At 37.2% G+C, this 22,983-nt stretch overlaps 18 non-coding genes across 18 annotated transcripts; all 18 read right to left on the reverse strand.

Annotated features, from left to right (window-relative positions):
• Positions 1-1,233: 1,233 nt before the first annotated feature.
• TRNAR-UCU (transfer RNA arginine (anticodon UCU)) lies at positions 1,234-1,324 on the reverse strand. The gene is given in 2 exon segments: positions 1,234-1,269; positions 1,288-1,324. It is a non-coding gene; the product is annotated as a tRNA-Arg (tRNA).
• Positions 1,325-1,651: 327 nt separating this feature from the next.
• TRNAK-UUU (transfer RNA lysine (anticodon UUU)) lies at positions 1,652-1,724 on the reverse strand. Its single transcript has one exon. It is a non-coding gene; the product is annotated as a tRNA-Lys (tRNA).
• A 1,518-nt stretch (positions 1,725-3,242) lies between these two features.
• Positions 3,243-3,333, reverse strand: TRNAR-UCU (transfer RNA arginine (anticodon UCU)). The gene is given in 2 exon segments: positions 3,243-3,278; positions 3,297-3,333. It is a non-coding gene; the product is annotated as a tRNA-Arg (tRNA).
• A 327-nt stretch (positions 3,334-3,660) lies between these two features.
• On the reverse strand, positions 3,661-3,733 carry TRNAK-UUU (transfer RNA lysine (anticodon UUU)). The gene has a single exon. It is a non-coding gene; the product is annotated as a tRNA-Lys (tRNA).
• Positions 3,734-5,251: 1,518 nt separating this feature from the next.
• On the reverse strand, positions 5,252-5,342 carry TRNAR-UCU (transfer RNA arginine (anticodon UCU)). Its single transcript is given in 2 exon segments — positions 5,252-5,287; positions 5,306-5,342. It is a non-coding gene; the product is annotated as a tRNA-Arg (tRNA).
• Positions 5,343-5,669: 327 nt separating this feature from the next.
• TRNAK-UUU (transfer RNA lysine (anticodon UUU)) lies at positions 5,670-5,742 on the reverse strand. The gene has a single exon. It is a non-coding gene; the product is annotated as a tRNA-Lys (tRNA).
• Positions 5,743-7,265: 1,523 nt separating this feature from the next.
• On the reverse strand, positions 7,266-7,356 carry TRNAR-UCU (transfer RNA arginine (anticodon UCU)). The gene is given in 2 exon segments: positions 7,266-7,301; positions 7,320-7,356. It is a non-coding gene; the product is annotated as a tRNA-Arg (tRNA).
• A 327-nt stretch (positions 7,357-7,683) lies between these two features.
• Positions 7,684-7,756, reverse strand: TRNAK-UUU (transfer RNA lysine (anticodon UUU)). Its single transcript has one exon. It is a non-coding gene; the product is annotated as a tRNA-Lys (tRNA).
• Positions 7,757-9,245: 1,489 nt separating this feature from the next.
• Positions 9,246-9,336, reverse strand: TRNAR-UCU (transfer RNA arginine (anticodon UCU)). The gene is given in 2 exon segments: positions 9,246-9,281; positions 9,300-9,336. It is a non-coding gene; the product is annotated as a tRNA-Arg (tRNA).
• Positions 9,337-9,663: 327 nt separating this feature from the next.
• TRNAK-UUU (transfer RNA lysine (anticodon UUU)) lies at positions 9,664-9,736 on the reverse strand. The gene has a single exon. It is a non-coding gene; the product is annotated as a tRNA-Lys (tRNA).
• Positions 9,737-11,259: 1,523 nt separating this feature from the next.
• Positions 11,260-11,350, reverse strand: TRNAR-UCU (transfer RNA arginine (anticodon UCU)). Its single transcript is given in 2 exon segments — positions 11,260-11,295; positions 11,314-11,350. It is a non-coding gene; the product is annotated as a tRNA-Arg (tRNA).
• Positions 11,351-11,677: 327 nt separating this feature from the next.
• Positions 11,678-11,750, reverse strand: TRNAK-UUU (transfer RNA lysine (anticodon UUU)). Its single transcript has one exon. It is a non-coding gene; the product is annotated as a tRNA-Lys (tRNA).
• A 1,941-nt stretch (positions 11,751-13,691) lies between these two features.
• TRNAK-UUU (transfer RNA lysine (anticodon UUU)) lies at positions 13,692-13,764 on the reverse strand. The gene has a single exon. It is a non-coding gene; the product is annotated as a tRNA-Lys (tRNA).
• A 1,941-nt stretch (positions 13,765-15,705) lies between these two features.
• TRNAK-UUU (transfer RNA lysine (anticodon UUU)) lies at positions 15,706-15,778 on the reverse strand. Its single transcript has one exon. It is a non-coding gene; the product is annotated as a tRNA-Lys (tRNA).
• Positions 15,779-17,301: 1,523 nt separating this feature from the next.
• Positions 17,302-17,392, reverse strand: TRNAR-UCU (transfer RNA arginine (anticodon UCU)). The gene is given in 2 exon segments: positions 17,302-17,337; positions 17,356-17,392. It is a non-coding gene; the product is annotated as a tRNA-Arg (tRNA).
• A 1,923-nt stretch (positions 17,393-19,315) lies between these two features.
• Positions 19,316-19,406, reverse strand: TRNAR-UCU (transfer RNA arginine (anticodon UCU)). Its single transcript is given in 2 exon segments — positions 19,316-19,351; positions 19,370-19,406. It is a non-coding gene; the product is annotated as a tRNA-Arg (tRNA).
• Positions 19,407-19,733: 327 nt separating this feature from the next.
• TRNAK-UUU (transfer RNA lysine (anticodon UUU)) lies at positions 19,734-19,806 on the reverse strand. Its single transcript has one exon. It is a non-coding gene; the product is annotated as a tRNA-Lys (tRNA).
• A 1,517-nt stretch (positions 19,807-21,323) lies between these two features.
• On the reverse strand, positions 21,324-21,414 carry TRNAR-UCU (transfer RNA arginine (anticodon UCU)). Its single transcript is given in 2 exon segments — positions 21,324-21,359; positions 21,378-21,414. It is a non-coding gene; the product is annotated as a tRNA-Arg (tRNA).
• Between the last annotated feature and the right edge of the window lie 1,569 nt (positions 21,415-22,983).

A 22,983-nucleotide genomic window follows, 5' to 3' on the forward strand; every position in this document is an offset into this window, starting at 1 on the left:
AGCAGCACACGTAATCCATTTTAAATCCTGAAATTTGTACTATCTCATTTTCGGCTGACTTAGAAATCATGTGTCTAAAATGACCTTGTGAAATCAATAAAGTGCCAAATACTATTACTACCTACTAAATTACATACATTTTCAGCAGTATCTTTGGGAATTTCCTCTTGGGCATAGATTATGCAATGTTTTCAAAGCAAACAGTCTCTGTTTAAGTAGACTTTCTTTCACTGCCATTTTGGTAAATGTTTCTGGTGATGCAGACGCAGGCATTGCTTGTTACTGTTTCAATTAGTTATAAAATAAGAGGAGGGATAAAATTGACCCAGCTGGTGTTTGAACACAAAGCCTTTGAATGCTTTTGCTACATTCGTCTAGGACTCCAAGCCGCTATCCATTGCACTAGAGATCCGACCTGATTCAACACGGTGATCAGAGATTCACAAATAAAAAGATGACCTATCAGCTGTTGACCAACTTTATCAAGTTAATCGGACACTACCTTACATTTTGAACATTGAATTGGGTAAAAGATAATCAACAAACTACATGATACAGTTTGGGTAAGTCTTCTTAACCCTTGTCAAAGAATGTAGAAGACAGATGGGTATGTAATGACTTGATTAAGACTTTTTTGAAACATCTCTAATAGGACTCCCCATTCATTGGATCCTGAAAAGAGTATGCAATTGATATACCTTTTCTTTAACCAAGCCGCCTGAACAGGGACTTGAACCCTGGGCCCTCAGATTAAAAGTCTGATGCTCTCCCGACTGAGCTATCCAGGCTCGGAGAGGGCGCTCCACAAAATGACCTTATCAACATTTGGAAGTGTCCCAACTATCACTACGTTTCTTAAGATGGTTGCCGGTATTAAGTACTGAATACGCGGAATATAATAATGAATTGGTACTTCAAGCATTTGAAATCTCTTCAGTAAATTTAACCTTATTGTAAGTCCTGAAATTGCTACTATCTCATTTTTTTTGCTGACTTAGAATTCATATGTTTTTATTGACATTGTAAAATTAAGGAAGGGCCCAAAATCTTACTTCTGAGTAAATTACATTTTCATAAGTACAGCTGCCAATTTCCTCTTCTGCAAAGATTGCGTAACTTGAATAGTATCTATTTAAAATAGACTTCCTTATACTGCCCTTTTTGGTGAAGCAGAAGCATGCATGCACTGTTTATTACTCTTTTAAACAGTTATGAAATAAATAGGGATAAAACTGACTCTGGTGGGATTCGAACCCACAACCTTTGAATATCTTTTTTACATTCACCTAGAAGTCCAATGCGCTATCCATTGCGCCACAGAGCCAATACACTCTGATGAGGTGCAGAGATATTCTGAAATGAAATAATGTTGATCAGCTTTATAAAGTTCATTTGATACTATAACCATGGATTTATTTTGAATATTGAATTGGGGAAATTATATTCACCGTCTCAAGTTACATGATACCTTAGGTAAGTCTACGTACGACTTAAGTTTAGTCAAATGGCACATGATATATGAGGCAGATGTGCATTTCACAACTCCATGAAAGACGTTTTTGCAATTTTAGTAATGGAATATCTTATTCGTCATGCAGGGGAACACAAAAAGAGCATCCAATTAGAGTAATTTTTCTTTAAAGGAAGCAACCGCCTGAACAGGGACTTGAACCCTGGACCCTCAGATTAAAAGTCTGATGCTCTACCGACTGAGCTATCCAGGCTCTGCTATACTCTGTCTTAAAATCAGCTAAACAAATGTGGACGTACACTGACCTACACTCTGTGTATTAATATGTTTACATATATTAGCAATCACATTTGTAGAGTTTAATAACAAATTGATGTTTTAACCCCTTCCATGCTCATGACGAGCTCAGCTCGTCGTGCAGTACACTTGTCGTGTGCTTATGACGAGCTGAGCTCGTCATGAACAATGGATTTACAGATCATTCAGCACAGGAGGAAAATCTCCTGTAGCATTGAAGGTGTTAAGCATTTGAAATTTCAGCAGCACACGTAATCCATTTTAAATCCTGAAATTTGTACTATCTCATTTTCGGCTGACTTAGAAATCATGTGTCTAAAATGACCTTGTGAAATCAATAAAGTGCCAAATACTATTACTACCTACTAAATTACATACATTTTCAGCAGTTTCTTTGGGAACTTCCTCTTGGGCATAGATTATGCAATGTTTTCAAAGCAAACAGTCTCTGTTTAAGTAGACTTTCTTTCACTGCCATTTTGGTAAATGTTTCTGGTGATGCAGACGCAGGCATTGCTTGTTACTGCTTCAATTAGTTATAAAATAAGAGGAGGGATAAAATTGACCCAGCTGGTGTTTGAACACAAAGCCTTTGAATGCTTTTGCTACATTCGTCTAGGACTCCAAGCCGCTATCCATTGCACTAGAGATCCGACCTGATTCAACACGGTGATCAGAGATTCACAAATAAAAAGATGACCTATCAGCTGTTGACCAACTTTATCAAGTTAATCGGACACTACCTTACATTTTGAACATTGAATTGGGTAAAAGATAATCAACAAACTACATGATACAGTTTGGGTAAGTCTTCTTAACCCTTGTCAAAGAATGTAGAAGACAGATGGGTATGTAATGACTTGATTAAGACTTTTTTGAAACATCTCGAATAGGACTCCCCATTCATTGGATCCTGAAAAGAGTATGCAATTGATATACCTTTTCTTTAACCAAGCCGCCTGAACAGGGACTTGAACCCTGGGCCCTCAGATTAAAAGACTGATGCTCTCCCGACTGAGCTATCCAGGCTCGGAGAGGCCGCTCCACAAAATGACCTTATCAACATTTGGAAGTGTCCCAACTATCACTACGTTTCTTAAGATGGTTGCCGGTATTAAGTACTGAATACGCGGAATATAATAATGAATTGGTACTTCAAGCATTTGAAATCTCTTCAGTAAATTTAACCTTATTGTAAGTCCTGAAATTGCTACTATCTCATTTTTTTTGCTGACTTAGAATTCATATGTTTTTATTGACATTGTAAAATTAAGGAAGGGCCCAAAATCTTACTTCTGAGTAAATTACATTTTCATAAGTACAGCTGCCAATTTCCTCTTCTGCAAAGATTGCGTAACTTGAATAGTATCTATTTAAAATAGACTTCCTTTCACTGCCCTTTTTGGTGAAGCAGAAGCATGCATGCACTGTTTATTACTCTTTTAAACAGTTATGAAATAAATAGGGATAAAACTGACTCTGGTGGGATTCGAACCCACAACCTTTGAATATCTTTTTTACATTCACCTAGAAGTCCAATGCGCTATCCATTGCGCCACAGAGCCAATACACTCTGATGAGGTGCAGAGATATTCTGAAATGAAATAATGTTGATCAGCTTTATAAAGTTCATTTGATACTATAACCATGGATTTATTTTGAATATTGAATTGGGGAAATTATATTCACCGTCTCAAGTTACATGATACCTTAGGTAAGTCTACGTACGACTTAAGTTTAGTCAAATGGCACATGATATATGAGGCAGATGTGCATTTCACAACTCCATGAAAGACGTTTTTGCAATTTTAGTAATGGAATATCTTATTCGTCATGCAGGGGAACACAAAAAGAGCATCCAATTAGAGTAATTTTTCTTTAAAGGAAGCAACCGCCTGAACAGGGACTTGAACCCTGGACCCTCAGATTAAAAGTCTGATGCTCTACCGACTGAGCTATCCAGGCTCTGCTATAGTCTGTCTTAAAATCAGCTAAACAAATGTGGACGTACACTGACCTACACTCTATGTATTAATATGGTTACATATATTAGCAATCAAATTTGTAGAGTTTAATAACAAATTGATGTTTTAACCCCTTCCATGCTCATGACGAGCTCAGCTCTTCGTGCAGTACACTTGTCGTGTGCTTATGACGAGCTGAGCTCGTCATGAACAATGGATTTACAGATCATTCAGCACAGGAGGAAAATCTCCTGTAGCATTGAAGGTGTTAAGCATTTGAAATTTCAGCAGCACACGTAATCCATTTTAAATCCTGAAATTTGTACTATCTCATTTTCGGCTGACTTAGAAATCATGTGTCTAAAATGACCTTGTGAAATCAATAAAGTGCCAAATACTATTACTACCTACTAAATTACATACATTTTCAGCAGTATCTTTGGGAATTTCCTCTTGGGCATAGATTATGCAATGTTTTCAAAGCAAACAGTCTCTGTTTAAGTAGACTTTCTTTCACTGCCATTTTGGTAAATGTTTCTGGTGATGCAGACGCAGGCATTGCTTGTTACTGTTTCAATTAGTTATAAAATAAGAGGAGGGATAAAATTGACCCAGCTGGTGTTTGAACACAAAGCCTTTGAATGCTTTTGCTACATTCGTCTAGGACTCCAAGCCGCTATCCATTGCACTAGAGATCCGACCTGATTCAACACGGTGATCAGAGATTCACAAATAAAAAGATGACCTATCAGCTGTTGACCAACTTTATCAAGTTAATCGGACACTACCTTACATTTTGAACATTGAATTGGGTAAAAGATAATCAACAAACTACATGATACAGTTTGGGTAAGTCTTCTTAACCCTTGTCAAAGAATGTAGAAGACAGATGGGTATGTAATGACTTGATTAAGACTTTTTTGAAACATCTCTAATAGGACTCCCCATTCATTGGATCCTGAAAAGAGTATGCAATTGATATACCTTTTCTTTAACCAAGCCGCCTGAACAGGGACTTGAACCCTGGGCCCTCAGATTAAAAGTCTGATGCTCTCCCGACTGAGCTATCCAGGCTCGGAGAGGGCGCTCCACAAAATGACCTTATCAACATTTGGAAGTGTCCCAACTATCACTACGTTTCTTAAGATGGTTGCCGGTATTAAGTACTGAATACGCGGAATATAATAATGAATTGGTACTTCAAGCATTTGAAATCTCTTCAGTAAATTTAACCTTATTGTAAGTCCTGAAATTGCTACTATCTCATTTTTTTTGCTGACTTAGAATTCATATGTTTTTATTGACATTGTAAAATTAAGGAAGGGCCCAAAATCTTACTTCTGAGTAAATTACATTTTCATAAGTACAGCTGCCAATTTCCTCTTCTGCAAAGATTGCGTAACTTGAATAGTATCTATTTAAAATAGACTTCCTTATACTGCCCTTTTTGGTGAAGCAGAAGCATGCATGCACTGTTTATTACTCTTTTAAACAGTTATGAAATAAATAGGGATAAAACTGACTCTGGTGGGATTCGAACCCACAACCTTTGAATATCTTTTTTACATTCACCTAGAAGTCCAATGCGCTATCCATTGCGCCACAGAGCCAATACACTCTGATGAGGTGCAGAGATATTCTGAAATGAAATAATGTTGATCAGCTTTATAAAGTTCATTTGATACTATAACCATGGATTTATTTTGAATATTGAATTGGGGAAATTATATTCACCGTCTCAAGTTACATGATACCTTAGGTAAGTCTACGTACGACTTAAGTTTAGTCAAATGGCACATGATATATGAGGCAGATGTGCATTTCACAACTCCATGAAAGACGTTTTTGCAATTTTAGTAATGGAATATCTTATTCGTCATGCAGGGGAACACAAAAAGAGCATCCAATTAGAGTAATTTTTCTTTAAAGGAAGCAACCGCCTGAACAGGGACTTGAACCCTGGACCCTCAGATTAAAAGTCTGATGCTCTACCGACTGAGCTATCCAGGCTCTGCTATACTCTGTCTTAAAATCAGCTAAACAAATGTGGACGTACACTGACCTACACTCTGTGTATTAATATGTTTACATATATTAGCAATCACATTTGTAGAGTTTAATAACAAATTGATGTTTTAACCCCTTCCATGCTCATGACGAGCTCAGCTCGTCGTGCAGTACACTTGTCGTGTGCTTATGACGAGCTGAGCTCGTCATGAACAATGGATTTACAGATCATTCAGCACAGGAGGAAAATCTCCTGTAGCATTGAAGGTGTTAAGCATTTGAAATTTCAGCAGCACACGTAATCCATTTTAAATCCTGAAATTTGTACTATCTCATTTTCGGCTGACTTAGAAATCATGTGTCTAAAATGACCTTGTGAAATCAATAAAGTGCCAAATACTATTACTACCTACTAAATTACATACATTTTCAGCAGTTTCTTTGGGAACTTCCTCTTGGGCATAGATTATGCAATGTTTTCAAAGCAAACAGTCTCTGTTTAAGTAGACTTTCTTTCACTGCCATTTTGGTAAATGTTTCTGGTGATGCAGACGCAGGCATTGCTTGTTACTGTTTCAATTAGTTATAAAATAAGAGGAGGGATAAAATTGACCCAGCTGGTGTTTGAACACAAAGCCTTTGAATGCTTTTGCTACATTCGTCTAGGACTCCAAGCCGCTATCCATTGCACTAGAGATCCGACCTGATTCAACACGGTGATCAGAGATTCACAAATAAAAAGATGACCTATCAGCTGTTGACCAACTTTATCAAGTTAATCGGACACTACCTTACATTTTGAACATTGAATTGGGTAAAAGATAATCAACATGTCAAACTACATGATACAGTTTGGGTAAATCTTCTTAACCCTTGTCAAAGAATGTAGAAGACAGATGGGTATGTAATGACTTGATTAAGACTTTTTTGAAACATCTCGAATAGGACTCCCCATTCATTGGATCCTGAAAAGAGTATGCAATTGATATACCTTTTCTTTAACCAAGCCGCCTGAACAGGGACTTGAACCCTGGGCCCTCAGATTAAAAGACTGATGCTCTCCCGACTGAGCTATCCAGGCTCGGAGAGGCCGCTCCACAAAATGACCTTATCAACATTTGGAAGTGTCCCAACTATCACTACGTTTCTTAAGATGGTTGCCGGTATTAAGTACTGAATACGCGGAATATAATAATGAATTGGTACTTCAAGCATTTGAAATCTCTTCAGTAAATTTAACCTTATTGTAAGTCCTGAAATTGCTACTATCTCATTTTTTTTGCTGACTTAGAAGTCATATGTTTTTATTGACATTGTAAAATTAAGGAAGGGCCCAAAATCTTACTTCTGAGTAAATTACATTTTCATAAGTACAGCTGCCAATTTCCTCTTCTGCAAAGATTGCGTAATTTGAATAGTATCTATTTAAAATAGACTTCCTTTCACTGCCCTTTTTGGTGAAGCAGAAGCATGCATGCACTGTTTATTACTCTTTTAAACAGTTATGAAATAAATAGGGATAAAACTGACTCTGGTGGGATTCGAACCCACAACCTTTGAATATCTTTTTTACATTCACCTAGAAGTCCAATGCGCTATCCATTGCGCCACAGAGCCAATACTCTCTAATTAGGTGCAGAGATATTCTGAAATGAAATAATGTTGATCAGCTTTATAAAGTTCATTTGATACTATAACCATGGATTTATTTTGAATATTGAATTGGGGAAATTATATTCACCGTCTCAAGTTACATGATACCTTAGGTAAGTCTACGTACGACTTAAGTTTAGTCAAATGGCACATGATATATGAGGCAGATGTGCATTTCACAACTCCATGAAAGACGTTTTTGCAATTTTAGTAATGGAATATCTTATTCGTCATGCAGGGGAACACAAAAAGAGCATCCAATTAGAGTAATTTTTCTTTAAAGGAAGCAACCGCCTGAACAGGGACTTGAACCCTGGACCCTCAGATTAAAAGTCTGATGCTCTACCGACTGAGCTATCCAGGCTCTGCTATACTCTGTCTTAAAATCAGCTAAACAAATGTGGACGTACACTGACCTACACTCTATGTATTAATATGGTTACATATATTAGCAATCAAATTTGTAGAGTTTAATAACAAATTGATGTTTTAACCCCTTCCATGCTCATGACGAGCTCAGCTCTTCGTGCAGAGCTCGTCATGAACAATGGATTTACAGATCATTCAGCACAGGAGGAAAATCTCCTGTAGCATTGAAGGTGTTAAGCATTTGAAATTTCAGCAGCACACGTAATCCATTTTAAATCCTGAAATTTGCACTATCTCATTTTCGGCTGACTTAGAAATCATGTGTCTAAAATGACATTGTGAAATCAATAAAGTGCCAAATACTATTACTACCTACTAAATTACATACATTTTCAGCAGTATCTTTGGGAATTTCCTCTTGGGCATAGATTATGCAATGTTTTCAAAGCAAACAGTCTCTGTTTAAGTAGACTTTCTTTCACTGCCATTTTGGTAAATGTTTCTGGTGATGCAGACGCAGGCATTGCTTGTTACTGTTTCAATTAGTTATAAAATAAGAGGAGGGATAAAATTGACCCAGCTGGTGTTTGAACACAAAGCCTTTGAATGCTTTTGCTACATTCGTCTAGGACTCCAAGCCGCTATCCATTGCACTAGAGATCCGACCTGATTCAACACGGTGATCAGAGATTCACAAATAAAAAGATGACCTATCAGCTGTTGACCAACTTTATCAAGTTAATCAGACACTACCTTACATTTTGAACATTGAATTGGGTAAAAGATAATCAACAAACTACATGATACAGTTTGGGTAAGTCTTCTTAACCCTTGTCAAAGAATGTAGAAGACAGATGGGTATGTAATGACTTGATTAAGACTTTTTTGAAACATCTCTAATAGGACTCCCCATTCATTGGATCCTGAAAAGAGTATGCAATTGATATACCTTTTCTTTAACCAAGCCGCCTGAACAGGGACTTGAACCCTGGGCCCTCAGATTAAAAGTCTGATGCTCTCCCGACTGAGCTATCCAGGCTCGGAGAGGGCGCTCCACAAAATGACCTTATCAACATTTGGAAGTGTCCCAACTATCACTACGTTTCTTAAGATGGTTGCCGGTATTAAGTACTGAATACGCGGAATATAATAATGAATTGGTACTTCAAGCATTTGAAATCTCTTCAGTAAATTTAACCTTATTGTAAGTCCTGAAATTGCTACTATCTCATTTTTTTTGCTGACTTAGAATTCATATGTTTTTATTGACATTGTAAAATTAAGGAAGGGCCCAAAATCTTACTTCTGAGTAAATTACATTTTCATAAGTACAGCTGCCAATTTCCTCTTCTGCAAAGATTGCGTAACTTGAATAGTATCTATTTAAAATAGACTTCCTTTCACTGCCCTTTTTGGTGAAGCAGAAGCATGCATGCACTGTTTATTACTCTTTTAAACAGTTATGAAATAAATAGGGATAAAACTGACTCTGGTGGGATTCGAACCCACAACCTTTGAATATCTTTTTTACATTCACCTAGAAGTCCAATGCGCTATCCATTGCGCCACAGAGCCAATACACTCTGATGAGGTGCAGAGATATTCTGAAATGAAATAATGTTGATCAGCTTTATAAAGTTCATTTGATACTATAACCATGGATTTATTTTGAATATTGAATTGGGGAAATTATATTCACCGTCTCAAGTTACATGATACCTTAGGTAAGTCTACGTACGACTTAAGTTTAGTCAAATGGCACATGATATATGAGGCAGATGTGCATTTCACAACTCCATGAAAGACGTTTTTGCAATTTTAGTAATGGAATATCTTATTCGTCATGCAGGGGAACACAAAAAGAGCATCCAATTAGAGTAATTTTTCTTTAAAGGATGCAACCGCCTGAACAGGGACTTGAACCCTGGACCCTCAGATTAAAAGTCTGATGCTCTACCGACTGAGCTATCCAGGCTCTGCTATACTCTGTCTTAAAATCAGCTAAACAAATGTGGACGTACACTGACCTACACTCTGTGTATTAATATGTTTACATATATTAGCAATCACATTTGTAGAGTTTAATAACAAATCGATGTTTTAACCCCTTCCATGCTCATTACGAGCTCAGCTCGTCGTGCAGTACACTTGTCGTGTGCTTATGACGAGCTGAGCTCGTCATGAACAATGGATTTACAGATCATTCAGCACAGGAGGAAAATCTCCTGTAGCATTGAAGGTGTTAAGCATTTGAAATTTCAGCAGCACACGTAATCCATTTTAAATCCTGAAATTTGTACTATCTCATTTTCGGCTGACTTAGAAATCATGTGTCTAAAATGACCTTGTGAAATCAATAAAGTGCCAAATACTATTACTACCTACTAAATTACATACATTTTCAGCAGTTTCTTTGGGAACTTCCTCTTGGGCATAGATTATGCAATGTTTTCAAAGCAAACAGTCTCTGTTTAAGTAGACTTTCTTTCACTGCCATTTTGGTAAATGTTTCTGGTGATGCAGACGCAGGCATTGCTTGTTACTGTTTCAATTAGTTATAAAATAAGAGGAGGGATAAAATTGACCCAGCTGGTGTTTGAACACAAAGCCTTTGAATGCTTTTGCTACATTCGTCTAGGACTCCAAGCCGCTATCCATTGCACTAGAGATCCGACCTGATTCAACACGGTGATCAGAGATTCACAAATAAAAAGATGACCTATCAGCTGTTGACCAACTTTATCAAGTTAATCGGACACTACCTTACATTTTGAACATTGAATTGGGTAAAAGATAATCAACATGTCAAACTACATGATACAGTTTGGGTAAATCTTCTTAACCCTTGTCAAAGAATGTAGAAGACAGATGGGTATGTAATGACTTGATTAAGACTTTTTTGAAACATCTCGAATAGGACTCCCCATTCATTGGATCCTGAAAAGAGTATGCAATTGATATACCTTTTCTTTAACCAAGCCGCCTGAACAGGGACTTGAACCCTGGGCCCTCAGATTAAAAGTCTGATGCTCTCCCGACTGAGCTATCTAGGCTCGGAGAGGGCGCTCCACAAAATGACCTTATCAACATTTGGAAGTGTCCCAACTATCACTACGTTTCTTAAGATGGTTGCCGGTATTAAGTACTGAATACGCGGAATATAATAATGAATTGGTACTTCAAGCATTTGAAATCTCTTCAGTAAATTTAACCTTATTGTAAGTCCTGAAATTGCTACTATCTCATTTTTTTTGCTGACTTAGAATTCATATGTTTTTATTGACATTGTAAAATTAAGGAAGGGCCCAAAATCTTACTTCTGAGTAAATTACATTTTCATAAGTACAGCTGCCAATTTCCTCTTCTGCAAAGATTGCGTAACTTGAATAGTATCTATTTAAAATAGACTTCCTTTCACTGCCCTTTTTGGTGAAGCAGAAGCATGCATGCACTGTTTATTACTCTTTTAAACAGTTATGAAATAAATAGGGATAAAACTGACTCTGGTGGGATTCGAACCCACAACCTTTGAATATCTTTTTTACATTCACCTAGAAGTCCAATGCGCTATCCATTGCGCCACAGAGCCAATACACTCTGATGAGGTGCAGAGATATTCTGAAATGAAATAATGTTGATCAGCTTTATAAAGTTCATTTGATACTATAACCATGGATTTATTTTGAATATTGAATTGGGGAAATTATATTCACCGTCTCAAGTTACATGATACCTTAGGTAAGTCTACGTACGACTTAAGTTTAGTCAAATGGCACATGATATATGAGGCAGATGTGCATTTCACAACTCCATGAAAGACGTTTTTGCAATTTTAGTAATGGAATATCTTATTCGTCATGCAGGGGAACACAAAAAGAGCATCCAATTAGAGTAATTTTTCTTTAAAGGAAGCAACCGCCTGAACAGGGACTTGAACCCTGGACCCTCAGATTAAAAGTCTGATGCTCTACCGACTGAGCTATCCAGGCTCTGCTATACTCTGTCTTAAAATCAGCTAAACAAATGTGGACGTACACTGACCTACACTCTGTGTATTAATATGTTTACATATATTAGCAATCACATTTGTAGAGTTTAATAACAAATTGATGTTTTAACCCCTTCCATGCTCATGACGAGCTCAGCTCGTCGTGCAGTACACTTGTCGTGTGCTTATGACGAGCTGAGCTCGTCATGAACAATGGATTTACAGATCATTCAGCACAGGAGGAAAATCTCCTGTAGCATTGAAGGTGTTAAGCATTTGAAATTTCAGCAGCACACGTAATCCATTTTAAATGCTGAAATTTGTACTATCTCATTTTCGGCTGACTTAGAAATCATGTGTCTAAAATGACCTTGTGAAATCAATAAAGTGCCAAATACTATTACTACCTACTAAATTACATACATTTTCAGCAGTTTCTTTGGGAACTTCCTCTTGGGCATAGATTATGCAATGTTTTCAAAGCAAACAGTCTCTGTTTAAGTAGACTTTCTTTCACTGCCATTTTGGTAAATGTTTCTGGTGATGCAGACGCAGGCATTGCTTGTTACTGTTTCAATTAGTTATAAAATAAGAGGAGGGATAAAATTGACCCAGCTGGTGTTTGAACACAAAGCCTTTGAATGCTTTTGCTACATTCGTCTAGGACTCCAAGCCGCTATCCATTGCACTAGAGATCCGACCTGATTCAACACGGTGATCAGAGATTCACAAATAAAAAGATGACCTATCAGCTGTTGACCAACTTTATCAAGTTAATCGGACACTACCTTACATTTTGAACATTGAATTGGGTAAAAGATAATCAACATGTCAAACTACATGATACAGTTTGGGTAAATCTTCTTAACCCTTGTCAAAGAATGTAGAAGACAGATGGGTATGTAATGACTTGATTAAGACTTTTTTGAAACATCTCGAATAGGACTCCCCATTCATTGGATCCTGAAAAGAGTATGCAATTGATATACCTTTTCTTTAACCAAGCCGCCTGAACAGGGACTTGAACCCTGGGCCCTCAGATTAAAAGACTGATGCTCTCCCGACTGAGCTATCCAGGCTCGGAGAGGCCGCTCCACAAAATGACCTTATCAACATTTGGAAGTGTCCCAACTATCACTACGTTTCTTAAGATGGTTGCCGGTATTAAGTACTGAATACGCGGAATATAATAATGAATTGGTACTTCAAGCATTTGAAATCTCTTCAGTAAATTTAACCTTATTGTAAGTCCTGAAATTGCTACTATCTCATTTTTTTTGCTGACTTAGAAGTCATATGTTTTTATTGACATTGTAAAATTAAGGAAGGGCCCAAAATCTTACTTCTGAGTAAATTACATTTTCATAAGTACAGCTGCCAATTTCCTCTTCTGCAAAGATTGCGTAATTTGAATAGTATCTATTTAAAATAGACTTCCTTTCACTGCCCTTTTTGGTGAAGCAGAAGCATGCATGCACTGTTTATTACTCTTTTAAACAGTTATGAAATAAATAGGGATAAAACTGACTCTGGTGGGATTCAAACCCACAACCTTTAAATATCTTTTTTACATTCACCAAGAAGTCCAATGCGCTATCCATTGCGCCACAGAGCCAATACTCTCTAATTAGGTGCAGAGATATTCTGAAATGAAATAATGTTGATCAGCTTTATAAAGTTCATTTGATACTATAACCATGGATTTATTTTGAATATTGAATTGGGGAAATTATATTCACCGTCTCAAGTTACATGATACCTTAGGTAAGTCTACGTACGACTTAAGTTTAGTCAAATGGCACATGATATATGAGGCAGATGTGCATTTCACAACTCCATGAAAGACGTTTTTGCAATTTTAGTAATGGAATATCTTATTCGTCATGCAGGGGAACACAAAAAGAGCATCCAATTAGAGTAATTTTTCTTTAAAGGAAGCAACCGCCTGAACAGGGACTTGAACCCTGGACCCTCAGATTAAAAGTCTGATGCTCTACCGACTGAGCTATCCAGGCTCTGCTATACTCTGTCTTAAAATCAGCTAAACAAATGTGGACGTACACTGACCTACACTCTGTGTATTAATATGTTTACATATATTAGCAATCACATTTGTAGAGTTTAATAACAAATTGATGTTTTAACCCCTTCCATGCTCATGACGAGCTCAGCTCGTCGTGCAGTACACTTGTCGTGTGCTTATGACGAGCTGAGCTCGTCATGAACAATGGATTTACAGATCATTCAGCACAGGAGGAAAATCTCCTGTAGCATTGAAGGTGTTAAGCATTTGAAATTTCAGCAGCACACGTAATCCATTTTAAATCCTGAAATTTGTACTATCTCATTTTCGGCTGACTTAGAAATCATGTGTCTAAAATGACCTTGTGAAATCAATAAAGTGCCAAATACTATTACTACCTACTAAATTACATACATTTTCAGCAGTTTCTTTGGGAACTTCCTCTTGGGCATAGATTATGCAATGTTTTCAAAGCAAACAGTCTCTGTTTAAGTAGACTTTCTTTCACTGCCATTTTGGTAAATGTTTCTGGTGATGCAGACGCAGGCATTGCTTGTTACTGTTTCAATTAGTTATAAAATAAGAGGAGGGATAAAATTGACCCAGCTGGTGTTTGAACACAAAGCCTTTGAATGCTTTTGCTACATTCGTCTAGGACTCCAAGCCGCTATCCATTGCACTAGAGATCCGACCTGATTCAACACGGTGATCAGAGATTCACAAATAAAAAGATGACCTATCAGCTGTTGACCAACTTTATCAAGTTAATCGGACACTACCTTACATTTTGAACATTGAATTGGGTAAAAGATAATCAACATGTCAAACTACATGATACAGTTTGGGTAAATCTTCTTAACCCTTGTCAAAGAATGTAGAAGACAGATGGGTATGTAATGACTTGATTAAGACTTTTTTGAAACATCTCGAATAGGACTCCCCATTCATTGGATCCTGAAAAGAGTATGCAATTGATATACCTTTTCTTTAACCAAGCCGCCTGAACAGGGACTTGAACCCTGGGCCCTCAGATTAAAAGACTGATGCTCTCCCGACTGAGCTATCCAGGCTCGGAGAGGCCGCTCCACAAAATGACCTTATCAACATTTGGAAGTGTCCCAACTATCACTACGTTTCTTAAGATGGTTGCCGGTATTAAGTACTGAATACGCGGAATATAATAATGAATTGGTACTTCAAGCATTTGAAATCTCTTCAGTAAATTTAACCTTATTGTAAGTCCTGAAATTGCTACTATCTCATTTTTTTTGCTGACTTAGAAGTCATATGTTTTTATTGACATTGTAAAATTAAGGAAGGGCCCAAAATCTTACTTCTGAGTAAATTACATTTTCATAAGTACAGCTGCCAATTTCCTCTTCTGCAAAGATTGCGTAATTTGAATAGTATCTATTTAAAATAGACTTCCTTTCACTGCCCTTTTTGGTGAAGCAGAAGCATGCATGCACTGTTTATTACTCTTTTAAACAGTTATGAAATAAATAGGGATAAAACTGACTCTGGTGGGATTCAAACCCACAACCTTTAAATATCTTTTTTACATTCACCAAGAAGTCCAATGCGCTATCCATTGCGCCACAGAGCCAATACTCTCTAATTAGGTGCAGAGATATTCTGAAATGAAATAATGTTGATCAGCTTTATAAAGTTCATTTGATACTATAACCATGGATTTATTTTGAATATTGAATTGGGGAAATTATATTCACCGTCTCAAGTTACATGATACCTTAGGTAAGTCTATGTACGACTTAAGTTTAGTCAAATGGCACATGATATATGAGGCAGATGTGCATTTCACAACTCCATGAAAGACGTTTTTGCAATTTTAGTAATGGAATATCTTATTCGTCATGCAGGGGAACACAAAAAGAGCATCCAATTAGAGTAATTTTTCTTTAAAGGAAGCAACCGCCTGAACAGGGACTTGAACCCTGGACCCTCAGATTAAAAGTCTGATGCTCTACCGACTGAGCTATCCAGGCTCTGCTATACTCTGTCTTAAAATCAGCTAAACAAATGTGGACGTACACTGACCTACACTCTGTGTATTAATATGTTTACATATATTAGCAATCACATTTGTAGAGTTTAATAACAAATTGATGTTTTAACCCCTTCCATGCTCATGACGAGCTCAGCTCGTCGTGCAGTACACTTGTCGTGTGCTTATGACGAGCTGAGCTCGTCATGAACAATGGATTTACAGATCATTCAGCACAGGAGGAAAATCTCCTGTAGCATTGAAGGTGTTAAGCATTTGAAATTTCAGCAGCACACGTAATCCATTTTAAATCCTGAAATTTGTACTATCTCATTTTCGGCTGACTTAGAAATCATGTGTCTAAAATGACCTTGTGAAATCAATAAAGTGCCAAATACTATTACTACCTACTAAATTACATACATTTTCAGCAGTTTCTTTGGGAACTTCCTCTTGGGCATAGATTATGCAATGTTTTCAAAGCAAACAGTCTCTGTTTAAGTAGACTTTCTTTCACTGCCATTTTGGTAAATGTTTCTGGTGATGCAGACGCAGGCATTGCTTGTTACTGTTTCAATTAGTTATAAAATAGGAGGAGGGATAAAATTGACCCAGCTGGTGTTTGAACACAAAGCCTTTGAATGCTTTTGCTACATTCGTCTAGGACTCCAAGCCGCTATCCATTGCACTAGAGATCCGACCTGATTCAACACGGTGATCAGAGATTCACAAATAAAAAGATGACCTATCAGCTGTTGACCAACTTTATCAAGTTAATCGGACACTACCTTACATTTTGAACATTGAATTGGGTAAAAGATAATCAACATGTCAAACTACATGATACAGTTTGGGTAAATCTTCTTAACCCTTGTCAAAGAATGTAGAAGACAGATGGGTATGTAATGACTTGATTAAGACTTTTTTGAAACATCTCGAATAGGACTCCCCATTCATTGGATCCTGAAAAGAGTATGCAATTGATATACCTTTTCTTTAACCAAGCCGCCTGAACAGGGACTTGAACCCTGGGCCCTCAGATTAAAAGACTGATGCTCTCCCGACTGAGCTATCCAGGCTCGGAGAGGCCGCTCCACAAAATGACCTTATCAACATTTGGAAGTGTCCCAACTATCACTACGTTTCTTAAGATGGTTGCCGGTATTAAGTACTGAATACGCGGAATATAATAATGAATTGGTACTTCAAGCATTTGAAATCTCTTCAGTAAATTTAACCTTATTGTAAGTCCTGAAATTGCTACTATCTCATTTTTTTTGCTGACTTAGAAGTCATATGTTTTTATTGAAATTGTAAAATTAAGGAAGGGCCCAAAATCTTACTTCTGAGTAAATTACATTTTCATAAGTACAGCTGCCAATTTCCTCTTCTGCAAAGATTGCGTAATTTGAATAGTATCTATTTAAAATAGACTTCCTTTCACTGCCCTTTTTGGTGAAGCAGAAGCATGCATGCACTGTTTATTACTCTTTTAAACAGTTATGAAATAAATAGGGATAAAACTGACTCTGGTGGGATTCGAACCCACAACCTTTAAATATCTTTTTTACATTCACCTAGAAGTCCAATGCGCTATCCATTGCGCCACAGAGCCAATACTCTCTAATTAGGTGCAGAGACATTCTGAAATGAAATAATGTTGATCAGCTTTATAAAGTTCATTTGATACTATAACCATGGATTTATTTTGAATATTGAATTGGGGAAATTATATTCACCGTCTCAAGTTACATGATACCTTAGGTAAGTCTACGTACGACTTAAGTTTAGTCAAATGGCACATGATATATGAGGCAGATGTGCATTTCACAACTCCATGAAAGACGTTTTTGCAATTTTAGTAATGGAATATCTTATTCGTCATGCAGGGGAACACAAAAAGAGCATCCAATTAGAGTAATTTTTCTTTAATGGAAGCACCCGCCTGAACAGGGACTTGAACCCTGGATCCTCAGATTAAAAGTCTGATGCTCTACCGACTGAGCTATCCAAGCTCTGCTATACTCTGTCTTAAAATCAGCTAAACAAATGTGGACGTACACTGACCTACACTCTGTGTATTAATATGTTTACATATATTAGCAATCACATTTGTAGAGTTTAATAACAAATTGATGTTTTAACCCCTTCCATGCTCATGACGAGCTCAGCTCGTCGTGCAGTACACTTGTCGTGTGCTTATGACGAGCTGAGCTCGTCATGAACAATGGATTTACAGATCATTCAGCACAGGAGGAAAATCTCCTGTAGCATTGAAGGTGTTAAGCATTTGAAATTTCAGCAGCACACGTAATCCATTTTAAATCCTGAAATTTGTACTATCTCATTTTCGGCTGACTTAGAAATCATGTGTCTAAAATGACCTTGTGAAATCAATAAAGTGCCAAATACTATTACTACCTACTAAATTACATACATTTTCAGCAGTTTCTTTGGGAACTTCCTCTTGGGCATAGATTATGCAATGTTTTCAAAGCAAACAGTCTCTGTTTAAGTAGACTTTCTTTCACTGCCATTTTGGTAAATGTTTCTGGTGATGCAGACGCAGGCATTGCTTGTTACTGTTTCAATTAGTTATAAAATAAGAGGAGGGATAAAATTGACCCAGCTGGTGTTTGAACACAAAGCCTTTGAATGCTTTTGCTACATTCGTCTAGGACTCCAAGCCGCTATCCATTGCACTAGAGATCCGACCTGATTCAACACGGTGATCAGAGATTCACAAATAAAAAGATGACCTATCAGCTGTTGACCAACTTTATCAAGTTAATCGGACACTACCTTACATTTTGAACATTGAATTGGGTAAAAGATAATCAACATGTCAAACTACATGATACAGTTTGGGTAAATCTTCTTAACCCTTGTCAAAGAATGTAGAAGACAGATGGGTATGTAATGACTTGATTAAGACTTTTTTGAAACATCTCGAATAGGACTCCCCATTCATTGGATCCTGAAAAGAGTATGCAATTGATATACCTTTTCTTTAACCAAGCCGCCTGAACAGGGACTTGAACCCTGGGCCCTCAGATTAAAAGACTGATGCTCTCCCGACTGAGCTATCCAGGCTCGGAGAGGCCGCTCCACAAAATGACCTTATCAACATTTGGAAGTGTCCCAACTATCACTACGTTTCTTAAGATGGTTGCCGGTATTAAGTACTGAATACGCGGAATATAATAATGAATTGGTACTTCAAGCATTTGAAATCTCTTCAGTAAATTTAACCTTATTGTAAGTCCTGAAATTGCTACTATCTCATTTTTTTTGCTGACTTAGAAGTCATATGTTTTTATTGACATTGTAAAATTAAGGAAGGGCCCAAAATCTTACTTCTGAGTAAATTACATTTTCATAAGTACAGCTGCCAATTTCCTCTTCTGCAAAGATTGCGTAATTTGAATAGTATCTATTTAAAATAGACTTCCTTTCACTGCCCTTTTTGGTGAAGCAGAAGCATGCATGCACTGTTTATTACTCTTTTAAACAGTTATGAAATAAATAGGGATAAAACTGACTCTGGTGGGATTCGAACCCACAACCTTTAAATATCTTTTTTACATTCACCTAGAAGTCCAATGCGCTATCCATTGCGCCACAGAGCCAATACTCTCTAATTAGGTGCAGAGATATTCTGAAATGAAATAATGTTGATCAGCTTTATAAAGTTCATTTGATACTATAACCATGGATTTATTTTGAATATTGAATTGGGGAAATTATATTCACCGTCTCAAGTTACATGATACCTTAGGTAAGTCTACGTACGACTTAAGTTTAGTCAAATGGCACATGATATATGAGGCAGATGTGCATTTCACAACTCCATGAAAGACGTTTTTGCAATTTTAGTAATGGAATATCTTATTCGTCATGCAGGGGAACACAAAAAGAGCATCCAATTAGAGTAATTTTTCTTTAAAGGAAGCAACCGCCTGAACAGGGACTTGAACCCTGGACCCTCAGATTAAAAGTCTGATGCTCTACCGACTGAGCTATCCAGGCTCTGCTATACTCTGTCTTAAAATCAGCTAAACAAATGTGGACGTACACTGACCTACACTCTGTGTATTAATATGTTTACATATATTAGCAATCACATTTGTAGAGTTTAATAACAAATTGATGTTTTAACCCCTTCCATGCTCATGACGAGCTCAGCTCGTCGTGCAGTACACTTGTCGTGTGCTTATGACGAGCTGAGCTCGTCATGAACAATGGATTTACAGATCATTCAGCACAGGAGGAAAATCTCCTGTAGCATTGAAGGTGTTAAGCATTTGAAATTTCAGCAGCAAACGTAATCCATTTTAAATCCTGAAATTTGTACTATCTCATTTTCGGCTGACTTAGAAATCATGTGTCTAAAATGACCTTGTGAAATCAATAAAGTGCCAAATACTATTACTACCTACTAAATTACATACATTTTCAGCAGTTTCTTTGGGAATTTCCTCTTGGGCATAGATTATGCAATGTTTTCAAAGCAAACAGTCTCTGTTTAAGTAGACTTTCTTTCACTGCCATTTTGGTAAATGTTTCTGGTGATGCAGACGCAGGCATTGCTTGTTACTGTTTCAATTAGTTATAAAATAAGAGGAGGGATAAAATTGACCCAGCTGGTGTTTGAACACAAAGCCTTTGAATGCTTTTGCTACATTCGTCTAGGACTCCAAGCCGCTATCCATTGCACTAGAGATCCGACCTGATTCAACACGGTGATCAGAGATTCACAAATAAAAAGATGACCTATCAGCTGTTGACCAACTTTATCAAGTTAATCGGACACTACCTTACATTTTGAACATTGAATTGGGTAAAAGATAATCAACAAACTACATGATACAGTTTGGGTAAGTCTTCTTAACCCTTGTCAAAGAATGTAGAAGACAGATGGGTATGTAATGACTTGATTAAGACTTTTTTGAAACATCTCTAATAGGACTCCCCATTCATTGGATCCTGAAAAGAGTATGCAATTGATATACCTTTTCTTTAACCAAGCCGCCTGAACAGGGACTTGAACCCTGGGCCCTCAGATTAAAAGTCTGATGCTCTCCCGACTGAGCTATCCAGGCTCGGAGAGGGCGCTCCACAAAATGACCTTATCAACATTTGGAAGTGTCCCAACTATCACTACGTTTCTTAAGATGGTTGCCGGTATTAAGTACTGAATACGCGGAATATAATAATGAATTGGTACTTCAAGCATTTGAAATCTCTTCAGTAAATTTAACCTTATTGTAAGTCCTGAAATTGCTACTATCTCATTTTTTTGCTGACTTAGAATTCATATGTTTTTATTGACATTGTAAAATTAAGGAAGGGCCCAAAATCTTACTTCTGAGTAAATTACATTTTCATAAGTACAGCTGCCAATTTCCTCTTCTGCAAAGATTGCGTAACTTGAATAGTATCTATTTAAAATAGACTTCCTTTCACTGCCCTTTTTGGTGAAGCAGAAGCATGCATGCACTGTTTATTACTCTTTTAAACAGTTATGAAATAAATAGGGATAAAACTGACTCTGGTGGGATTCGAACCCACAACCTTTGAATATCTTTTTTACATTCACCTAGAAGTCCAATGCGCTATCCATTGCGCCACAGAGCCAATACACTCTGATGAGGTGCAGAGATATTCTGAAATGAAATAATGTTGATCAGCTTTATAAAGTTCATTTGATACTATAACCATGGATTTATTTTGAATATTGAATTGGGGAAATTATATTCACCGTCTCAAGTTACATGATACCTTAGGTAAGTCTACGTACGACTTAAGTTTAGTCAAATGGCACATGATATATGAGGCAGATGTGCATTTCACAACTCCATGAAAGACGTTTTTGCAATTTTAGTAATGGAATATCTTATTCGTCATGCAGGGGAACACAAAAAGAGCATCCAATTAGAGTAATTTTTCTTTAAAGGAAGCAACCGCCTGAACAGGGACTTGAACCCTGGACCCTCAGATTAAAAGTCTGATGCTCTACCGACTGAGCTATCCAAGCTCTGCTATACTCTGTCTTAAAATCAGCTAAACAAATGTGGACGTACACTGACCTACACTCTGTGTATTAATATGTTTACATATATTAGCAATCACATTTGTAGAGTTTAATAACAAATTGATGTTTTAACCCCTTCCATGCTCATGACGAGCTCAGCTCGTCGTGCAGTACACTTGTCGTGTGCTTATGACGAGCTGAGCTCGTCATGAACAATGGATTTACAGATCATTCAGCACAGGAGGAAAATCTCCTGTAGCATTGAAGGTGTTAAGCATTTGAAATTTCAGCAGCACACGTAATCCATTTTAAATCCTGAAATTTGTACTATCTCATTTTCGGCTGACTTAGAAATCATGTGTCTAAAATGACCTTGTGAAATCAATAAAGTGCCAAATACTATTACTACCTACTAAATTACATACATTTTCAGCAGTTTCTTTGGGAACTTCCTCTTGGGCATAGATTATGCAATGTTTTCAAAGCAAACAGTCTCTGTTTAAGTAGACTTTCTTTCACTGCCATTTTGGTAAATGTTTCTGGTGATGCAGACGCAGGCATTGCTTGTTACTGTTTCAATTAGTTATAAAATAAGAGGAGGGATAAAATTGACCCAGCTGGTGTTTGAACACAAAGCCTTTGAATGCTTTTGCTACATTCGTCTAGGACTCCAAGCCGCTATCCATTGCACTAGAGATCCGACCTGATTCAACACGGTGATCAGAGATTCACAAATAAAAAGATGACCTATCAGCTGTTGACCAACTTTATCAAGTTAATCGGACACTACCTTACATTTTGAACATTGAATTGGGTAAAAGATAATCAACATGTCAAACTACATGATACAGTTTGGGTAAATCTTCTTAACCCTTGTCAAAGAATGTAGAAGACAGATGGGTATGTAATGACTTGATTAAGACTTTTTTGAAACATCTCTAATAGGACTCCCCATTCATTGGATCCTGAAAAGAGTATGCAATTGACATACCTTTTCTTTAACCAAGCCGCCTGAACAGGGACTTGAACCCTGGGCCCTCAGATTAAAAGTCTGATGCTCTCCCGACTGAGCTATCCAGGCTTCGAGAGGTCGCTCCACAAAATGACCTTATCAACATTTGGAAGTGTCCCAACTATCACTACGTTTCTTAAGATGGTTGCCGGTATTAAGT

The sequence above is a fragment of the Lissotriton helveticus genome, chromosome 1_1, assembly GCF_964261635.1.
Source record: "Lissotriton helveticus chromosome 1_1, aLisHel1.1, whole genome shotgun sequence".
In the NCBI taxonomy this organism is placed as follows: domain Eukaryota; kingdom Metazoa; phylum Chordata; class Amphibia; order Caudata; family Salamandridae; genus Lissotriton; species Lissotriton helveticus.